At 37.8% G+C, this 13,632-nt stretch overlaps 1 protein-coding gene across 1 annotated transcript in view; it reads left to right on the top strand.

Moving 5' to 3' along the window:
• The window catches only part of ZFHX4 (zinc finger homeobox 4), a 127,160-nt gene that overhangs the window by 4,243 nt on the left and 109,285 nt on the right, over positions 1 to 13,632 (top strand). The window lies entirely within an intron of this gene.

Raw genomic sequence — 13,632 nt, 5'->3', positions numbered from 1 at the left:
TCAGTGCTAATCGAACAAGACTTTGATTAATCAGCAGAATAAAAGTTTATTGGACATGCGTATAATTGAACAAAAACTATGCAGGCTAGCCAGGGAGGAGTGTTCCCGATGAGTGTTGATTCACCTGAGGGCCCCTTTAAGATGCACTTTCTGTGAACACAGGGAACGTAAGTTTTTCTAAAAAAAGTTCTCTCATAATAAATGACTAGAGGGGTTTTACATCTCTTATAATCTTTTCAAACTTTGTCCATTGCATTTTGATCAGAAGCTTGACGGAGATCATGGAAAATTATGATTTTTCTATACCGTGCATAGGGAAGGAGATCACTTTCTGGCATATATATCTATTTGCAACTGTAATCTATCACAGCCAAGTTATTTTACATTGGTATTTTCAGTAAGCACATGCAATATGCCACATTATTACCAGGGATATGCAAAAGTAAGCACTGTCATCCTTTTGTCTGCCCTTCTTTTCCAAGCCAGTAATGATTTTTCACAAACATGAAAGGGTGTGGTGTAGATAAATATGTTAGTAGAATGGCAACTATATTTTTATCTTTACTGGAAAAAACTATGTGGATATAATGAATATGTGGGAGTGATGAATACCATTTATTACACAACTTGTCATGACTTTTTCCAAACCCTAATTATGGGGTAACTTATTTTCTGCAGTGTGTTTACTGGATTGGCTTGATTGTCTTGGTTCATGTACAAAATATAACACATTCATTTCCAAGATGAATAACTTTGTAACTTATTAAAAACTTCTTTTGTCTAGGGGATATAAAAATTCAGGAAATACTGCAAACCATTAGTCACTGTAACAAGCTCTAAATATGATTAGAAAATCCATTTTGCAAGTGTTATCTATTGATTTATACTAGAAATCTGTGATAACTAAACTATCAGGAGTCATCTGCTGATTACAGCAACTATGCTGGTTTTCTAATCACGTTGAAAATGTGTACACACAGAACAAATATAGAAAAGTCTCAGCAGACCTCTAGTTTAAGCAGGAAATAATATTTTTCTGGTGTTCAACCATATTCAGATGGTTGTTCTGAGCTAACCCAGGGTGCACAGGCAGTAACATGGATTTTCATTTTATAACCTGATAGTTGTAACCTTGGTGGATCTGCTATGGACAAAAATGGCAGTAACACAAGATTGGGTCTAATATATTGTCCCACAGTGCTGGCTGCTCTGCTAATTTAATCACATATTTTATTTAAATTGCATTTTTCCTTAACTCTAGGGAGGTGGGTGTTTTGTGTTTGTTTGTTGCTATTTTTGAAGATCCAAAGTCCCGTTTTGAAAAGCACCAAAAGAGCTGAGAGCCTAGTGAAACAGTTAGCCTGCCCCAGCAGCAAAACTGCCTTCAGAAGCTCCTGCTCCTTGTCATCCATGAAGTGGTTCCTTGCTCCCTCCAGTTACACTGATTGTGGAGCGACACTCTAAGTCAAGTTTTTTAAATGATCTAGGTTAAATATAGTTGGTCTCAATCTCTTTTTTTGAGTGTTAACCCGGATTATTTCAATGATCTCTTTTATAATCTCACCATTCAGAGAGGTGCTGCTGCAAACTGTGTCACAGATGGGCTTGCAAGGTACAAACTATCTACTCAAAACACCACTGTCTCTTCACTCATTCAACCCGACCCCTAGAGAAATCTTCATCAAATATGTCTGGGTTTGCAGCATGTCCTACAAAACCTTTGATTTAGTGTACTAAGGGAGCGAGTCTCAGCTCTTAGACCTCGTCACTAAAAATGTGCTGCTGCTGAACCTGCTTCTTTTCCAGATCCTGGTTTGTAAGACTGAGCAATTCAGTAGCGCCTATGTGGTGCAGCTATCATACATGGCAAATGACCATCGCTGACCTTTTTTCAGTCTCGGAATCAGCTAGGGTGAAAGACATCCCAGTGAAGGAGGAATGCATAAGCTCTTAGACACACTCTGCTGGTAACCATAGGGTTGCAAGTCTCCTGATACATGTATTTTTTAAGACCTGTCCCTAGGATTGCTAGTGAGAATCTCTGCTTTTTAAAAAGTTTCTGTCCCTCATGACTTCTTGGAGAAGCTTGAAATTTGAACCCTGCTAGGCTTAACAACTCTCAGAAAGCAGACAGCATGTACATGTGCACACACTATTTTTATATAATCTCATTTTAAGGCTAATTTGAAGGAGAGGAATGAATTATTTAAAATATCAGTTGGGGTATTAGTATTATTATTTTTTAAGATTTGGGGTTGGCAGTACTACAATGTGTCCCAAATAACCAAAACTTTCTAGATATGTATGCTTTATAACAGAATGTAATGCCTCTGTACACCACCCAGAAAACTTTACTTTTAATTGTGGGTGTACGTTCAGGCCTCAAGGTGGAAATAAATGAGATTTTGAAAGTCTGTAAAGTTATCTGCTAGCAGACTTGATAGTTTTGTCAGGTCTTGGTGAAGCTGCTGACACCAAGAGAGTTGTAAACTTTTTTTCTTTTGGTACATCAGATAAACTTTTAGAGCACCTAAGGAAAAAAAGAACATTAATTTGTATGAATAATAGATATATGCCTTGGGAGTGATATCGAATATTCATGAATTGTGTTTATATTCAAGCAGCTTCTCTAACTCTTTTAAAATTAAGGTGCTGTGAATATGGTTTGGCAATAAAAGCTTTAATACTAAAAGCATCTGAAAGCACAGAAAAAAAATCTGTGACTTTGTTCCTTTGCTTTGTCAAGTACCTCAAAGTTTTTTCTTTAGTAATTTATATTTATGTAAATGTTATTTTTTTGTGATTTTTCTTTTTATAAATGTTGCTGTAATAGCTTGATTTCTCTTCCTGTGCTTAACCATTGATAGAGTAAAAGGATGTCTTTTCGCAACCGTAGCTTTTAAAGCAACCATGAACATCAGAGCTTCTCTTCTGAAGCTGTATAATTTTAGGCAGTATTGAAATGTCACTTTTAGAATTAGATTCTAAATGTGGCAAAGTGAAACCTGTAGCTGTTTTCTAAGTAATTTAAAAAAGAAGTGGCCTGATTGCTCCTTACAGAAATGCGGTATTCAAATGATGTTGGTAATGTGGCTGCTAGGAACCAGAACAAAGAAGGCCTTACCCTGAGTGAACTCAGCCTGGGCTAAATGAATTTCCCAAAGACTTACTTAGATTTGGAATTGTGGAGCTCAATATTAGCAAAAGAAACCACAGAAGAGTTGCGAGTCCTTCGTAGCATCCATCAAGAAGCATTCAGTGACTCCACAAGTAAACAGAGAAAGCCTCTATAGCAACAGAGTGCATTTCCATTCTGCAGGAGGAAGCGTTCAACTTCTGCAGATTTGGGAAGATGAGGCAGGACAGTGATCTATCTCTGTGGATATAAAGTACATATAGCTGGAACTGCTCTTAAGGAAGCCATTTTGTAGCTTAGTTAAATAGCTTTTCATTCAGGGAACAGCATATATCATGTCCTGTGCTCATAAAATAGTTTCCAAATACTTTTAATAAATAAATAAATACAGGGTATCCTTTTTGCAAAGTAAACTGGAGTGGCTGAAAAGGAGTTAGCCAAGTAACTGAACAACAAGATCAATTTCTAATCACAAATAAATACTTAAACTTAGTATATCAAAACCATTATTCAATTAGCTGATAATAGCTTTAAAAGACATTAATTTTATATTGGATATTTACTGTAGATGACATCATATTTGCAACTATTTAGGAGCTCAGGGAAGCGACAGGCAGCAGTTAGCAGTGTAATACTCAGCTGTGTGAAAACTACCTTGGTTTTCCCTTTATTGACAAAATATTGATCCATAACACTATTAATGCTATGATTGTCAGTTCAATTTGGATAGATCACTTTACCTCTCATGTTCTCAAACGGCAAAGATATTACCCAAAAGGAGTGACCTGATTTCAGTTTAAGAAGGTTAAAGGTTAAAGGTTAGCTCAAAAGCATCATCTGCCTAGCTGCTTAACTTTAAACTGATCAATTTAATGAAAATCTGTTTTGCAGATGGTGTTTTAATGTCTTTGGCAGGATTTAGGCAGCTTTAACATTAGACGTATGCTAGTAAAAATTATTTCTTTATTTGACCAGAACAACACCTTTTCTTTTATGTTTTAAGGTAAAAGGCATGTGGGATATGGTATTTTGGCAAAGGACCCAGAAGCAGAAAGTGTTGATGATCTTTCCATATGGGCTCAAAAACAGAATACCTTTATGTCTATTGCTAACGATGACTGAAGAAACAAACAAAGCTGTATTCATTTTTTACCATAATGTTTTACTTTGAACTCATAAAAAAGAATTTCAGTCAGAACTGTCCTTGAAAAAGGCTTGTCTTCTTTGTCTAGGGTGGAATGCAACAGCATTAACATTTTTAACCTGGCAGAGCACGCTGATTGTCTCTTTCAGACCTTGTATTTGTAGATCAGCAGTATTCTTTTTCCTACTCACAAACTGAGTAGTAATTGTGTTACTTAGCTGTAGATACTATAAATAATAGGGCAAATTAGTCAATCCAAATGGTAAGTTTTATCTGATGGAGGTTATCTGAATAAACAAAGAATTAGATCCTCAGGAATGTAAAGCAGAGCTTTGTGTTTATGTCTTCTGAGAATCTGGCCCTCACAGTTTTTGCCAAGATAATTAAGTTTCAGCACAAGCACGTCTTTCTGTTTTCAGATGTATGCAATTCAATAGGAATTTCTTGGGCTGCTAATGCAATACTATTATATGTTAGCTTTGTAATTAGCTAGGACTCTATCCCTTTGCTGAAATGCATTGTAATATTACACACACAAGCATAGCTTGCATGTAGCAGTCATGAAAGTGGTGCCCTTTGTTTCATATTGACCTTCCAACTTATTTAAAAAAGAGTTTACAATGAGCCTTTGTTTTGTCCACAAATGATCATAAACAGCTTTCTAAAGAGCCCAATAAAATGAGATAATCACAAATGTATAACATCACATATTGAAAGGGTGGAAGAACAAACGGGGCTTTTACTATATTTTATAGGATGGATTTATAGTCCGTCCTTGGGTCACTTAGGGCCAAGAATTTTCACGGTCAGCTGGTTGGTCCTGCTAGCTAGCATCCTCTGCAGGAAATGCAAATACCGTGCAGCACCTGCTCTTCAGCTGGGGTTATGCACCGCTTTTTTAAAGCGAGGTGTCCACTTCTCTGCTGGTTCAAAGTCAAAATCTTAATTAGACTAGCTTTTTTTCTACATCTGTCTTCAGCGAAGCAGAATAGTCTGTCTGGATTCCATAATGCTGTTTGCATATTTGGATTTTAAATCAGCCAGGGATATTGAATGCTTTGCTCATCTCTATCACGTGCAGGAGGCAAAGTGGGATTTAGTCCTTAGGTAACTTTTAGCGTAACAGTTCCCCAAGGAACACTGCTTGGGTTTTTCTCATTATCCTTGTTCTGGATGAAAGCATCGTTGTTAGGAATTAACAACTGAGCTGGGGGTGTGAAGTATATGCATATGGGGACGAATGGACTAACAGCCTCAATCACTTCGTTTGCTTTACTCTGTTTGGCATGAAATGTTGATACTTGATCAGCTGGAATTAACAGAAAGTCACATTCTTTTCATTTCAATTGTCCTGCACTAACTTTTTAATTTAAAATCAAATATCCTAGATATGTGCCAGTCCAATTATTGAACTGTCATTGTCCCAGTATGATGGTAAAAGAGGTCAGGAGATTGTGCAGCATTGATTTGCATAAAAATCATTGTGGAAAGGAAATTGGAATATGTCTGCACATCTGAGGAGCCGAAACATGTTTTGCTTACTCTTATTCTTCTTGTTTAGGTGAAGAAAGCTGTTTTCAGTGATAAACAAAAGTTATTCTAATTTGTTGCTAAACATAAACCTCATAATAGAGGATATTTCAATTTTTATAGTACTTTCAGGTTTATGTTCATTTAAGGTTTTGAATGTTTTATGAAATTTAATTTCCACTGCAAGTTTTAGTTACTGTAATTCAGATTATGCTGATGTGCTTACATGTACAAAGGGAAACAAATTTTAAAAGAACACATTGTGTAGTCAGCTAGACATAGCTGTACATACCATATATGCCTACTGTATGTACTTATACACTATAGACAAGTACATTTATTTCAAAAAGCCCAAACAAGTTGTGGGCTAGCAGAACAGTAATTTCAAAGCTATTCTTTTTTATTTTAAATTTAAAATATAATAGTAGAGAAATAATTTTCACATTATATTTCATGTATATTTAATTTGGTTATCAGATGTTGTCTGGCTCTCAGATAGTCCTACATAATGGTCCTTGTAAAAAATAGCATGCATTGTATTCAGCTTATGGTATACTGCTAAAGGAGAAAGGTACTCTCAAATCATGGTTTAGAGAATCCCCATGTTATTCCATTGAAATGGCATCCAGGATACCAGTCTGCGTGCTGTCCTGGGTGAGGGTGTATATGGCTACTCTTTGAAAGGAGTCTGTACCAGACTATTTGGACATGACTTGCAATATGCAGCCTGCCCAGTGGAGCCCAAGCTCGTAGCTCCTCTTGCAGAGCAGGAAGAGTAAGCAAGGAGGAGAGCAATAGCAGCATAAAGAGGATCAGCCTCATTTATTCAGTATGCTCAACACACAAAATGGCTGTATAACAGCTGTTTTTTGTGCCTGGAGTTCTTTCATTCTGACATTAAGAGAAGTATGTAATTATTTCTGACTGAGATTCAAAGTAGAGATGCAGTGTATAGTGTATGTAAGAGTATTATGTCAATGTGAGTGCATGTATATATGTGCATAAATAGATTGCAGCTATGGATTTAGCAGCCCCTCCCTCCCAGCCTTGCAACATAGATTTTCTTGTTACCCTTAGGAGATTTTAGCTGTTATTACACAACTCACTACAGGTGTCTTCTCTAAAATTGTAATTACAGTTTACCAGACTCTCCCAGGTGGGATTTTTCACCACCTTCTCTTCCACGTATTTGAGAATGAGCACTAAAAAAAAAGACTGACACATGACAGGGAAGTTATATTTTGACATGCATATGTGTACTTCAGCTTTGCTATTGTTTTTGCTAAGTGACTTAGAAGAAACTTTCCCTTGTTCTATGCATTTGTCAGTCCATCCAGACAAAATGCCAGAGTTGGGAAATTATAAGAGGGTTGATGGGAATAAAACCTTAGAGACCTCACATATATAGGACTGAGCTTGGAGCTGTTTGATACACAGCTCTTGAGACTGTATTGGCTCTATATGTGTCTATCTTTCTAGCTAGATAAATTCGTTTTCTGCATTTTTTTTTTCCCTCTTTGGGGGTACCACTTGAGCAATACTCCAGTCAGATTTTGTAAGGAAGGATAGTGAAGAGGCTGATGTGGAATGCTGAGTAATACCAATTCTGTTGGTTTTAGCAAGAATTGGGGACAGTGCAGGAGACATATTTTATTGGATAAACTTTCATGTGTATGTTTGTGGGCAAAATACAATATGGTACAACAGGAAATAGGTAGTAATTACATTAAATGTGGATAGGGTTTTTATGTTAAGAAAACATAAATTACAAGTGGTAACTTGTAAAATTTTTTGATCCTGGTGGTCTGTCTGTTAGGCTGGTGTACTTAATACAGGCAGATAGTGCAGAATGATGATCGTACATCCTCATGCTGATATATAAAGAAAGTGAAGCTTTGCTGAGAACTGCAAGACCTTTGCTTTGTGGACAGCTGTGAGGGAGGATGTCATGGAAATGACCCCCTTGGTCTGCAGGAGAAGGTGCCAGCCCTGCAGTTCTGCAGCAGACAGGAACGCGCAGTATTGTGCACCATAGCCTCAGGGGAAACTCTATGTGTTACTCTCCCTGTGGGAGGGAAGGCATTAAGATAATCTTTAGCTTTTAAAGGCAGGGGGCATTGAAGGAAATAAAAATCTAGCAAAGGTAGTCCTTGAATTATGAAGTGTGCAGGTTCCCATGCCTGGGGCATCCTACTGCAGCAGCAGTGACAAAACCAGAAAAAAATATGGTTTTGTCATATATGAAGGGTGTGAGCAATACTCGTTGCTTATATGCATGAGTAGGAAACTACGTATCACTAATGGGAGCCGTGAATGGTAATATACTAACCTTATTCCAAGAGTGGGTATTTGACCACATGAGTTGCCTAACAAAAAATGTCATTTTTTCTATTTAAAACTGTTATCCTAAACTGTTAATCAAACCATTCTGTTAACATCATTCACACATGTAAATTAACTACTGGTTTATCGCTAGATTGTGTGCAGGCAACCTAGCATATAGAGACAGTATTCAGGAGTCTGCCCAAAGAAAAGTATTTATTTGTAATCTCTGTTCTCCCTTGTAAACTCTCCCAAAGAAGAACATACGCCGCTTCCTTGCACTGCTCCTGGAGAGAAGAACCACAGAACCACATCTACCCATAAAAGCAGCATAGAACCTGCTGTGCAGGGATAGTTTGTGCTCACACTTTTTACAGAAAAATAGGTTATCCTTATTCAGAGAAAGTGCAATTGTTCAAGATCAATTTGTTGTGATGACTCTGTTTAAAACAAAGGCTTACAGTGGAAACTCTTCTTACCAGAACTTAAGGAGGCAATTCCAATGGTCTATATCATCTTGTTCTAAGTTGTTTGACACACATGGAATTTTTCCATTGATATCCTAAACTTGTGATTGGGCCTACAGCAGTCCTTGGCTGGGGGAGTGGGGGAGGTCAGTTGTCTCCAAACTGCTTTATTAAGAAGGAAGATGTTTTCCGTGGGAAATCCTGAAAAGTTGCAACTGGCTCAAGTATCATACCAGGTATGACTGATGCTATCCTTATACTCAATTAAAAACTCTGGCAAAAGAGAAGGAAGGGCACTTCTTCTTTTTCACAGAATCATAGAATCAGAATATCTAGAGTTGGAAAGGACCCATAAGGATCACTGAGTCCAACTCCCTGTTCCTTGCAGGACTACCTAAAACTAAACCATATGACTAAAAGCACTCCTTGAACTCTGACAGTCTTGCTGCTGTGACCACTTCCCTAGGGAGCCTGTTCCGGTGACTGACCACCCTCTAAGGGAAGAATCTTTTCCTAATGTCCAATCTGAACATCCCCTGACGTAGCTTCATACCATTCAAACAACAATATTCCTATTCTCTGTGTAACCTAGACAAAAACTTTCTCTCTGGGAAATAGTTTGAGGCAAAAATACTAAAGTTTTCTAATTGAACAAACACTTTGTGAATGACCAGAAGCTTGATATTTTTACAGCTAGAACAATGAAACAAAGTCTAAGGAGGATCTTGGTATTCTTGCTCTTTGTGTCTGCTAGTGATGAGAGCATGGAAAAAGGCTTGCTTTACTACTGAAATGAGACAGCTTTTAGCACCAAGATGTTACTATTTTGGAAACACCCTTTGGCATTTGCAGATATGTGCTCAGCTAATGAATGACTGGAAATTAGGAAGAATGAAGCTGGTGGAAAAAACGAGGCCAAACTGCAAGTGTTTTTGAAAACCTTATGTCCTTATTTGTCCAGCAACTTCTGTGACTCAAAATCTTTGGCCGAGGAAGAACTCAGGACCCTGCTGGGATATATCAGAGCAGGATCTTCTGAAGTCAGTGCTCAGATGTCAAAGATCACAGGGCCCCAAAAAATGGTTTAAGACTAATTTTACCCAATTTGTGACCTAGAGTCATTGGGCAGATTTGAAAACACTACTGTATTGGCCCTGGGACTAACCCTGTTGCAGATGCATCTCAGAAGTAGGTATTGTACCTAAGTTGTGGATATCCTTTTTCAGTTTTTGACTTGCTAAGATAGTTTCCTAGGCAATGATGAATTGGATAAGCTGTCAATGTGCTCTGTCTCCCTGTTCTTGTGTCGACTGGTATTTCTTGTAACACATCAGGCTTCACCAGTATCTTCATGATACTTGAATTTCTTTGGCTTATAGAACTCAAGGGGTGAAAACCTTCAGAACTAGTCATTAGGACTCCTGATGGGTATTTTTGAGAAAGAGCAGATCTTTTCTCAGTCAGACACTTTGTAGTCTCCTTGAATGTTATTTTTTTAATTTCTTGAAAAACAAGAATAGGTTTGTGGGATCATCTGTGACTCAACATATTACATGTAGGACCTGGATCCAGAAGTCCTTCTAGGCTGTTTCTTTTCTTTCATGAGTTCGCTACTGAACAGCTCAAATTCTGTGGCCTCAGCTACCTCAAAAGTATCAAACAGATGATAAGGTTTACCTAAAGCATTTTGGGGTATACAAAGAACAAGAGTTATGCTGGTTTTGAACAGTTGTATATATGTAATATTTTTTATCATAAGAAAGAGAGTTGAGCTGGTAATCAATAAAAGGAGAACTCTGAAATCTCATGTTACAGAGTTCAAGCCTGTATCCCAGCTCCTTCAGCTTTTGTGTTCTGCAGATACAAAGGCTTTATGCCAGAGTGTTCACAACAGGAACTAAACAAATGCCTCTCCTTTACTTCTAGTAGTTGTTTGTCCTAATAGATTTAGAAGGTAAGCTCAATACTATCTGGACTAGAAAACAGAGCATGGCCTTGGGGAAAAAGAAAATGTGTCTCTAACCAAGCAGAGGTGAGTGAGAGGTTGGCCCCCGATATGTTTGGCAGTCTAAACGGACCTTATAGAAATGTAATTAAGCATACCACTTAATTTCTTCACATATGTGAAGAAATAGCTATCTATCTGTCTCCCTATATTTATCTGTACGTGTGCTTAATGCAGTATCTGTCACTGGGAGGAATCAGAGATGGAGTCTGAAATTGTTCATGCTCATGAGAACTTTAGAGAGACAGATATTATCCAATGCTAATGTTAGGGAAGAAGTCACAGTTGTTGGTGACTGGGTTTCTTACACAGGGAGTCCAGTGGGGGGAAGCAAAAAGGCAGGTGTGTGTGCTTATAAAAGTGTACACTTCCCAAGGGCATAAACAGAATTTAAAACTATGTGTGTCCATATATACCCCAGGCTGCTACTGTCACCTGCTATAATACTGTACAAAGGTCTATATATGTTAGTGTCTGCTGTAGTAAAGGTTGGATTTCCATTTCCGTTCTAATTTCCTTCTCCCAGTTACTCATAATTTTCTTATACACACTTTTAGGGCTGAAATTATCAGGGTTTGGTGTGGGTGCAAAGCATATGTCTTTCTTCTTTGGAGTGGTTTCTGAGTCACTTAATCATGAGATATCTTTCCAACCTGTCTTAATGAAAAATACTCCATTGCAAATAAAGTTAGTGAGGTACATCTCTTGCAGTGGCTGTCCATACAGAAGAGAATGCTATTTTAGAAGCAACAGCACATTGATAGGCCAAGGATGCAATCATTGTCCTATCACAGCAAATTATACCATTAGTCCACCTTATCTAATCTCTTTGCTCCAGACTGGCTAGCACGAATTGCTTCTCAGAGCAGAGCAAAAAAAACTTTCATGGGCAAATATGGAATAATGTTGCTCATACAGGAAAATTCTTTTTCTTCTCTTATGTCCTCTGTACTTAAAGAACAATGAATTAACATCATACGAATTCAAGTATCTTTTTTTTTCCCCCAGAAGTGGTCTTTGGGTGGTCTTATATGTACACAAACTTCAAATCCGTTTATAAACTGAACTCTTGGCTTAATCACATGCAAGGGGAAGGAGTTCCACAGGTTAATTTAACCTGCATATAAATACCTTTTTTCAGCTTTTAAAAATTTCTGTCATTAATTTATTAAGTTTTGTTTGTTTATTCATCTGTTAATAGAACAAGAAAGATAATGTGTTCTTACTTGTTTTATGATCTTTCTATATAGTATCTATATCTTCATAATAATATTTATGATTATTTTATGATCTTTCTATCATGTCTCTCTTTTACATAGACTATTCATGCACCAAAGGATTTCAATCTATTCCGTGTTGCTTTTAGTGTAAGCTTTTCCACATTTCTGCTAATCCCATCACTGATTGCTGAACTCTTTCTGCCCCTGCTAAATTTTTCTTGGGATATACAGATATTTCAGAACTGAACACACTGTTCTCAGTGGAGTTGTATGATTTTACTGTCCCACACCTGGTGCATCCAAAAATATAATCTGCTTTAAACCTGCTATTTCATCTGTGCTGGAAATACGTTGCCTTTCATTGCATGTCTCTTCCCACGCCCCCCTTCATACTGATGCCCAAGTGTCCTGGAGTGGTTATATTTAACATAGAGACCAGTAACTTGTTTGATTGGTTCAAGTTATTCCTTCTAATATACATTTTCTTGGATTCATTCGTCAATACTGAATTTCACCTGCCTGCTTAGCTAGCTTTAAACCTCTCTGGCATTCCTGATGGTTCTTTGGCTGGTCTTCACTGGCATGAATTCTTTTATGCCCTCTGCAAGATCAGTCCTGGTTTGACGTTAGAAGGCTCAGAGGTAATTTTTGTTCTGTTAAATGCCCTGTTAGTTCCTCTAGCTTGTTTTCTGTCTCTGTCCGTTTCTAATCCATGACTTTTTTGCCTCTGTGTTAGGTGCCTACAATAAGCGGTTAGGCCACTTCCTGCTTAGTTAGCTGAGAGAGAAAATCTCCAGCTTTGAATCACCCCATGAAAGCATTAATTTCATCCTAATATTAAGAGAGTGAGGGAAAGAAGCATCTAGTTTACCCTCGTGTCACATCATTGCCTGTCTTCAGACAGCTGCCTCTTGTTGCTTTCCCACATTTATTGCTACATATAGTGACTTGGGGTGCAAATACCTGAAGGCATTTAACTATTCATTAAGCCTGAAGAACAGAAACAGCTAATTAGCCATCTATCTGCAAACATTTAACCCAGATATTCATTTGCTGGTGCAATACAGAAGATGTTGTTTCTGCATGCGGACTTACATGGCTGAGGCATAACTCAAATGGACTCTTTGTAGTGTGCTCTTTTTATACTGTTCAGTGCTAACTTTAATGTATTATTGATTGTTATTAAGGTACACCATGAAATACAGATGGGATGTCTGTTGTGGTTGAACTCATACTGTGGGAGCTGTGTTGACTTTTGGATTGTTCTGGCCTTCATGCTGCTTGACATTAAAACCTTTCACATTAGGGTTTAGAAGGGAAAGAAGTATATAGTAACTAAGTCACCCTGTATGTAGTGTGAAGTAATGTGAAAATATGATGCCAAATGCTCTCCCCACCAAGTCAGCAGAAAATTTGAAATGAAATACTAATTTCAGAGCAAGCCAGGAAGTTCCCGATTCCCTGTGTGAGTATATACAAACACTAGTTTAGAGTAGTCACCACCTGAATTTAAATTAGCTGTGCTACCTGCCAGTGGTGAAGAAAGTGCTAAAAGTGAAGGGATTAGGGATCTGATTTTCAGAAATGCTGAGTGCTAGCAGGTCCTGTTGATTGTGTGTGTTTAGCATCCCGGGGTCCAAGGTCATGCTCAGACGGTGACCGGCTGCTCTTGTGCTGACTGCCAGCCTCCGTCCTTGCACAGCCCTCTTGGCTGGATGTATTGGCTAGTTTGAAATACACAAAAATTGCATCAGAGGATCAATTACTGTTGAAATGTCACTACTGAACCCTGTAATACTGCTAATTAG

This window comes from Gavia stellata, chromosome 3 (assembly GCF_030936135.1).
Source record: "Gavia stellata isolate bGavSte3 chromosome 3, bGavSte3.hap2, whole genome shotgun sequence".
NCBI classification, from domain to species: domain Eukaryota; kingdom Metazoa; phylum Chordata; class Aves; order Gaviiformes; family Gaviidae; genus Gavia; species Gavia stellata.
The sequence above is the reverse complement of the archived record's forward strand: the minus strand, read 5'-3'. Positions and strand labels throughout refer to the sequence as shown.